Here is an 8343-nt window from a genome sequence, read left to right as displayed (position 1 = left end):
GGGAGAAAGAGGAGCAGAAGGGAGCCATGAGCGTTTCAGGCAACGCTTCTCGGAAGATGGAAATGCCAGGGCCTGAGGTAAAGAACGGCTGATGGTAGGCAAATTTTTACAAGGAAAAAAGGTGAAGTAGGTTTCAGACAAGTTGACTTTGAGATACCTGTAATGCACGGATGGAAATCTCCAGCAGAATCTGAAGCTCAGAAGGAAGGGCAAAAACCAGGGAAGTATTGGAAGATACTGACCCTTTGGGGAACAATCACCATAAAGAGGATGAGAAATTTGCTGGAGCAGATAAAATTGCCCGAGAGAAAGAAAATCAGAGGACGGGGCCTTGGAGCGTCCGTCTTTTCAGCACAAGAAAGAACAATCACGCAGAAAGACTGACATAGGGAAGGCCGTCGGGGAATAAGTGTCCTAAAACCCAAGAGAGAGGGAGGTGCAACAAGAAAGAGGCTTGTTTCAACACTGGACATTGCTACCGAAACGTAGAGCAGAATGAGGGCAGAGAAAACCCTGTTGGAGTTGGCTGATCCCCTGCAAGGAGAGTTTTAATGAGGTGGTGGGAACAGAAGCCCCGCCACAGGGCCGCAGAGCAAGCAAGAGTGCAGTGATGCGGAAAAGCCCCGGGGTACCGAGTCCTTGCACACCATCCCAGCTGTTTCCACGCTCGAGTTTCACAGTTCTCTCGCCGTTGTGCGGGCATCAATGAATCTTTTCATCCTCCCGTCCAAGCATATGACCGTTTGTTACCAGTGCATGAAAAACGTCTATGATGACAGTTCTGTTCCGCTTTTCATTGTGGGTCAAAACCAAAGCCTAAATGTTATCCCAACAACATCATTTGGATGACATGGAGAACTCACGTGTCCATTCCAGGAAATGTCTGGGGAGTAAAAGCTTTCATTCTGCATGCCGTGAAAAATGCTTTTCCTGATCTGGGAAGTCTTTCAGGAGTTTGAGAAAATCCTTTACTTCCTCTGCAAGAGAGAGGGGCCCTGTGATGCAGGGAACGTCATCACAGTGGAGAGAGCCGTATTCTCTTGGTAGCACAACAAAGTGAAAAATAAGAACCAGGAGGGTTGGGAGAGGCTGTAGCAATCTTCTTGGTGGCTCTGACTTCACATTAGCCATAACTATCATAAATGAACAGATAATTTAACAGCAAAGAGGTTTAGCAAGAGAGAGAAAGGGAGATGGGGGTGGGCTGGGGTGGGGTGGGAGCACAAGCCAGTGACTGAGAGTAGCCCCCTTCCACCCCAACTGAGTCACTTTCAATTGACCCGAGGATGCTTCCACCGGGTGCCCAAGGGCACTTGCTTTAGGTCAATCCTTACACCAGCCAGCCCGCCTTCGGGATCTACCCTGGGCTTCTAGCACAGCTCAGAATCTGTGGGCGGGAACCAGGCCCGACGCCTCCCCCGCCTGCCCCACGGCCTACTGCTTGCCAGTGAGACATAAACTCAACAGGTACACGGGACCCTCACTTCGACTCCGTGGACTGGCTGAGAAGCCTCCCCACCCCCAACACAGCGGGGCACATCTGTCTGTCACGTGTCCGGACTCGGGACTTCCCTAGCAGAGGACACCCAGAGGTCTTAACCAAGTTCCCCTGCAGTGAAGCATCTCCCTGGTGATGCCGTCTCCTCAGGCCTGGAAGACGCCATTTCTATGCCATCTCTTACGTGTCAAAGCCCCACCTAGAAAGACAGCGTTCTGCAGAAGCCCACCGTGTTACCCGTTTCCCCTGGGTGAATAATAAATCAGACGTGGCCTTCTGTGCCTTACGTGGGACATGCTGTAGCACAGAGGGTTGTTTCCATTTTCTTGTTACTTCATAGGTGGCACCATGCCATGTGCCTCCTTCTGGCCTCGTGATTACTTTCTTACTATCTCCTCTGTTTGGCGAGAAGGCTTTGCTTTATTGGCATCTGCACTTTTTTAAACACCCCTTGATTCCTCCACGAGCGTCTCTGGCCCCATCTCTCCAGTTCTGCTGGTGTTCCTCTGTCAGTGAGTTCTTACACATCCTCCCTGCAATGAATGGAGCTCTCTGAGCTGACGCGGAGCACCAGATGCTTCCATTTCCACGACGTAAGACACTGGCTGTATTTTTTATTTACTGAAGGCTCCCAGGGAAGCAGAGAGGTCTCTGTGCCCAGCTCCCCTGCCCTGTGGCTGTTCCAGATGCGGGGTAGGGGGACCTGGACCCCCCACTGAATCGGAGATGATGCCCAGAGAGCCTGGCCTCAGTGTATGTAAATGAAGAGGGTATTTGTGAGTTCACCCTGGAGCTCTGGCGTGACCAGGAAGTGCCTCTGATCTTTCTCCCCTAGACAGGAAATGCAAATAAGCGAGTGTGTGTTGGGGGAAAAGGGGGAGAAGGGAATTAAACAATAAAAGCTCCAAGGTGGGGACCATTGGTAACAATTAGGAAACGAGGTCACTGAGGTTGGATGGAGGTGCAAGAGAGTGGCAAATCACGGGACGGGCACTGAGGGGCTCTGCTGGGACATACTGTGTGTGCCCCACCTGACACCACACAAATCTACCCGATTAACATGCACACCTTAAATTTACAGTGTTGGATACAGTGTTGTTCCTCTCCCAGGCCTGTGTCCTAACTGGGAATCGAACCGGTGACCCCCTACTTCCCAGACCCACACTCAATCTACTGAACTAGAGCAGCCAAGGCAAGTTTCCTCATTTTTAGGTACCTGTATATGTTGTTTTATTTTTCAGAAGCCTTTCATGCACACTGACTTCTTCGAGCTCCTCCACAGTCCGGAAAGGCACAGGCTTTATGACTGTCAACTGCATTTGGCAGGCGTTCAAGGATCGAGGAGACCAGGGGTCAGCCGAGAGTCCCACAGCTGGCCAGGGGAAATGACTTCAGTCCAGATCTTTGGTCTTTGAACCCTGGATCTGCAGGATCCCACATTCTTCATCTGGAGATGAAACAGCGTGGGCACAGACCAAGAGCGCCGTCAGTGAAAATCAGTGAAACGCACCTGCCTAGCAGACACCACTCATTTTGAACGGCAGGAACTGCACCACTGTGGCTTGTCTGATGCGGTTACNATGACTGTCAACTGCATTTGGCAGGCGTTCAAGGATCGAGGAGACCAGGGGTCAGCCGAGAGTCCCACAGCTGGCCAGGGGAAATGACTTCAGTCCAGATCTTTGGTCTTTGAACCCTGGGTCTGCAGGATCCCACATTCTTCATCTGGAGATGAAACAGCGTGGGCACAGACCAAGAGCGCCGTCAGTGAAAATCAGTGAAACGCACCTGCCTAGCAGACACGGCTCATTTTGAACAGCGGGAACTGCACCACTGTGGCTTGTCTGATGCGGTTACTGTGGCTACGTTTTCACGACCAGGAGAACACCACGTGATCCGTCGGGCCGCTCAGTACTCGGTGGGGAACTCCCCCCGCCAGGGAATGGGCTGGTTATCATCCCCCGTTCTCTCCCCAGTGCAGGTGCGGCACTGTGTCCTGCCTTTCGTGCTGGTAGCCCCACTCCTGGGAATTCCTCCAGGGCACACAATTCACAGGAAAGGAAAAGCCGAATGCATACAGGTGTCACAGCAGCTTTATCCGTAACAGCAAGACACGGGACAGATTACACGCCCAGTTATGGAGGAGTAGCGACATGATGGTAGGTCAGTTGGGTGGAGGAAATGGTATGCGGCAATAAATACAATGACCATGATGATTACACCGCAAAGGGGAAAATAACACAACATTAAACATAAATAGCAGAATAAGAGACACGCAGGCTCCTGTTTACAGTATTGTATGGTCCAAGACTGGAAGAATTAAGATAGTGGGTTCTAGACGAATCTTCTCATAAAGTTTCTTTTCCATGTTGTTCTTCCAAATGTAAATCACACGGGAAGTGAATTTGTAATCAATTCCTGTAATTACAGGAAACACAAAATAATGAGTAACGATTGGTCAGCATGAGCTGAGCTGCTGTTGTGGGTCTGTGTGTGTCTCTGTGGGTATGTAGTCTAATAATTTATCGTTTTCATTACTTGCCAGGTAACTTTCACTACGATTTTTAACCGCTGTGCTCACAAATTCATCCATCTATAGGAAGAGCAGTTTTTAGAGGAGGACATCGTAATAAACGTCATTTCTTGAGTGAGTGAGTGAATGAAGAGACCGCGGGGAGGGATAGGAGCTTTGCGTCAAACAGACACTTTGGAAACTCTTGAAAAGGGGGCAGAAACAACAAGAAGTCCTTTCGGGTTACAATGGTAACGGGGGAAGTAAGCTGCTTTCCCATTGCCCTTCACACTGCTGCCTGTCACAACCCCCTGTCCATAGTGTGAAAATGTATGCGACACGTACACTTAAAAGCACCCTTAATTGAATAAATGGCGGATGGCGTACGCAGCCCCTCAGGGACAAGGACAGATGTGACTCTGTTTCCCCACTCCCCACTCGGCCCACGCAGCCAACCCGGGGGCTCTTTGTTCTGGCCCAAAGGAAGGAGACTGCATCCCACACCCACACCAGGAGAGGAACTGGGGCCCCAGGGAGGGCTCAGGTTTTGGTACTAAACCACCAGACACAGTCGTTTAAGAAATACCTTTGGAATGATAATAGTTACAATAACAATGGTAATGGCTTTCCTTCGAATCATTTGATCATCACGCGTCATAGCTGGTCAGGACCCTGTGAGCCCAGCGCCGAGCTTTTGCTTAAAGAAGTTAGTTTATGTTATTTTCTGAATAAGTAAATAACGGTATTTGACAACAAATTTTTTTAAAAGGCGGTGAGGACAGAAAAAGTGAGCGTCCTGGCTGTCCCCTTCCCCTTGGCCACCCGGGTCCCTTCCCAGTCCTGCCTCAGCAGGCACAGGCCCACGAGCAGGGAAACGCGATTTCAGCAACTTCGAAGCACCCCGTAGTGTAAGGCGTCCTAGCAGTCTGCTCTTGGCGAACATTTAGGTTGGTTCCCATTTTGCTCTTGCAAACCATGGTACTGTCAAAGAGTAAACTGAGGCATACAGAGTTCATCTGAGCCAAAACCAGTTCAAACGGGGCAGCGCCAAGCAGGAAGAGGTGGGGAACAGCCCACTGACAGGAGCTGGGGAGGGACTCTCACAGAGAAAAGGCGGAGAGCGTGGAAATGATTGATTGGTTGCGGCTCTAAGCCCGGTTGAACGTTTGTGATTGGTTGTCCTCGGGTTTTGATTTCATGCCCCTGAAGACATGTTTAGGCTCACATTTGGCTTTGCTCATGTCTGCCTCCCCAGCACTGAGCCACCTCAGCCCAATGGCCTCCTTGTTTAATTAATTTAGTGGAATGATACATACCTGCAATTCTGCACATGCGTAGTTCATGTACCTACACAAGGAACTGCCAGAGGAGTGAAGCTGAGGAAGGGTATTGGGCATCTCTAGATACCTGCGACTCAGTTGGGATCAGGTCCTATTTATAAACTAATTTACAGAGACTTGACCATCAATGATGACTTCCTATCAGAACATCTAATGTCCTTCTATTTATTATACTCTCCTCTTGTGCCCTTTACCTTACAATGTTCTTCATCTAAGACTTCTACATTTCAATTTAAATTTTATGCCTAGGTGTTTGCTCTTTATTTCTGTTATTTAAAATAGTCTTTTCTTATATTTTATCTTCTGGTTATTTTTTTGTGTATATAAAACCTGTTCATTTCTGTCACTAATTGTGTTAATTGTATAAAAGCATTCTATTAATTCTCTTAGGTTTTCTAGCCTACAGTTAACATCGCCTGTAAATATTAACATATTTCCTCCTTCCCGAATCGTAACCATCATTTATTTTTCTTGCCTGAGTTAGCCAGTGTCTCTGGCAGAATATTTCCAGTAGTGTTAGTGGGCACTTTTGGCTTGGCTTTTCCCCACATAACTGGTAATGTTATCTTCAATTTCCTCAATCAAGGGGTCTGGAAGAGAAAACTACGGTATTTTCCAATTGGTTGGTACCTGAAAGTAAACGCATACTCCATTGCAAAGCATTGCTTTATTAGAGATGTTTTGTGCGACATAAGTTACTGTGCAATTACACAAAAGGATGAGATGGATGAACCTGACAAGCTTTTTCTGTTATCCTTCCGAAGACAAAAAAGAGTCAGAGGTGCACCCTGACATGGGTATCAGTTTGGATTTCACGTAAGAGAAAGTCAACTGCATGAAGCAATAAATTACATGACAAAATCCAAAGATTAGGAAGGTGAGGATGTTCAAAATCAAAACATTTAGTTGCCTTTCCAAGACCCTGCATGGGCCGAAGTGCACAGGGCTGCTTTCTCACAGGCTTTTCGACCACCAGGAGGAGGGGGATTTTCAAGGACATCCAGGGTCAGGCAGCAGTGGCTGCTGCTGGTGTGGCTTCTGCAGTTGATGCAGAACAAACGGCTGGTGGGGACGGTGACGGTGGGTAGATGTGTGGAAGCCTGTCTGAGCCTAGACTTCATGGCTGCAGAACAGCAGGGCCCCCCTGGGGGTGGGAAGCCAAGGATTCCCGGGCTTAGCTTCTCCGGCTCTCGAGGCAGGGTCTCGAGGTGCCCATGCGTTCTGACGTGAACAAAAGCTCCACGGCTCGAGGTCCCGAAAAGACACCGAAGGCACCTCACGAAGAGCACCAGTTGGGAGGGCCCCTCCTGTCTCTGTCACTCTCGCTCGGCCGCTGACCATCTCTGCGTCCTGGAGAAAGTCCATCGGCCTCCCAAGGCTCAGCACCATCATCTCCAGCACCTACCTCCTAAGGCTGACATGAGAATGAAAGGGCATACCGATTATAAAGGGCTCAGGACAACCCCAGTACAGACGGGTGAGCCCCGACATGTTCCCACGGGGTGGGGAGACCAGGCCAGCTGCAGAGAAAGGGACGTTTCCCATCTTACACACCTGTTCAGTTTGGGGAAAGATCACTTTCATCTTTTTTTTTTAAAGATTTCACTCATCTTTAGAGAGAGGGGAAGGGAGGGAGACAGGAGAGTGAGAGAAACATGGATGTGTGAGAGAAACATCCATTGGTTGCCTCTTGCAAGCCCCTAGTTGCCCCCCCACCCCGCCNACAGACGGGTGAGCCCCGACATGTTCCCACGGGGTGGGGAGACCAGGCCAGCTGCAGAGAAAGGGACGTTTCCCATCTTACACACCTGTTCAGTTTGGGGAAAGGTCACTTTCATCTTTTTTTTTTAAAGATTTCACTCATCTTTAGAGAGAGGGGAAGGGAGGGAGACAGGAGAGCGAGAGAAACATGGATGTGTGAGAGAAACATCCATTGGTTGCCTCTTGCAAGCCCCTAGTTGCCCCCCCGCCCCGCTCCCGCAAAGCATGTGCCCTGTCCGGGAATTGAACCGGCAACCTTGCGGTTTGCAGGTAATGGCCAACTCACTGAGCCACACCAGTTCCAAGAAGTTCGCAGGAACTGGGATTGTTCCTGATTGGGGACGTGCCCCAACCCAGGCCGGTGCGAGTAATTGGACGGCCATTGAAATGCTAGCATCTCACCTGGTACACGGTGGAACACACTGTTTATTGTCACACCGTGTCATCGCAGAGAGACCAGACTCTAAAGTCATCATTTTTAACCTATACTTTCACTCGTGGTCTTGGCTCTCTCTACAAAAGCTTACATTTTTGTTGTGTTTGTCTTGTTGCTTTTAAATCCAAGCATTCATTTCTGTTTATGTTTTCCTGGCAAAAACTCCCGTGTCATAGGTTGGGATACCCAGGCCCAGGTCTTCCAAGGCCACAGTGACCGAAGAGAGGGGGCTTGTCCTGAAAAGGCCATGCAGCCAGAGGAAGCCCCCTGGCCTTGGGCTGGCTTCCTGGCTGCCTCGAGACCCGCAGACTGCAGAGAAGTTACAACAACAGGTGAGAGCTGCACTCACCTGTCCCACGCTTAACCGTGGTCGGCCATCTCAGCTAGGAAGAGAACACACTGCCCCCTAGGGGTGGGGGTGGGCATGAGAACCCTTATTTGGGGCCCACTCCAAGCAGCCATTAGCCTGCAGAGCGCTCCAACACACTGTGACCTCACAGAATACTCCCGATAGTTTTGAGTGGTGCAAAACACCCGAGTTAGCAACTTGAAAGACGTCTTGTGTCTGGGGGCTTTTTTAAATGACATGTGGCAAAGGAAGGATTTGTTATTGGCACTATGGTCAGTCCCAACTCTCCCAAGTTCTGTTCCCTGGACTTAATTCAAGGGTTCGAGGATTCTGAATGCCATATGACTCGTAACTGGTCATTTTTAGGTATCATTATAAATAACTCAGGAATTTGGTTCATCACTGGAAAACCAAGAATTCCTGGGACAAGTTAATTTTCCTTATTAT

General features: G+C 49.4%; 1 protein-coding gene across 1 annotated transcript in view; it reads right to left on the bottom strand.

The window, feature by feature from the left end:
• Window positions 1-5998: 5998 nt before the first annotated feature.
• Window positions 5999-8343, bottom strand: part of DISC1 (DISC1 scaffold protein) — a 269744-nt gene continuing 267399 nt past the window's right edge. Inside the window, exon 14 of the mRNA XM_037060247.1 lies at window positions 5999-6764. The gene's annotated coding sequence lies outside the window, so the exon portion shown is untranslated. The remainder of the gene's footprint in view (window positions 6765-8343) is intronic.

The sequence above is a fragment of the Sturnira hondurensis genome, unplaced genomic scaffold, assembly GCF_014824575.4.
Source record: "Sturnira hondurensis isolate 20B ecotype Veracruz unplaced genomic scaffold, ASM1482457v3 Scaffold0011512, whole genome shotgun sequence".
Taxonomy (NCBI): Eukaryota; Metazoa; Chordata; class Mammalia; order Chiroptera; family Phyllostomidae; genus Sturnira; species Sturnira hondurensis.
The sequence above is the reverse complement of the archived record's forward strand: the minus strand, read 5'-3'. Positions and strand labels throughout refer to the sequence as shown.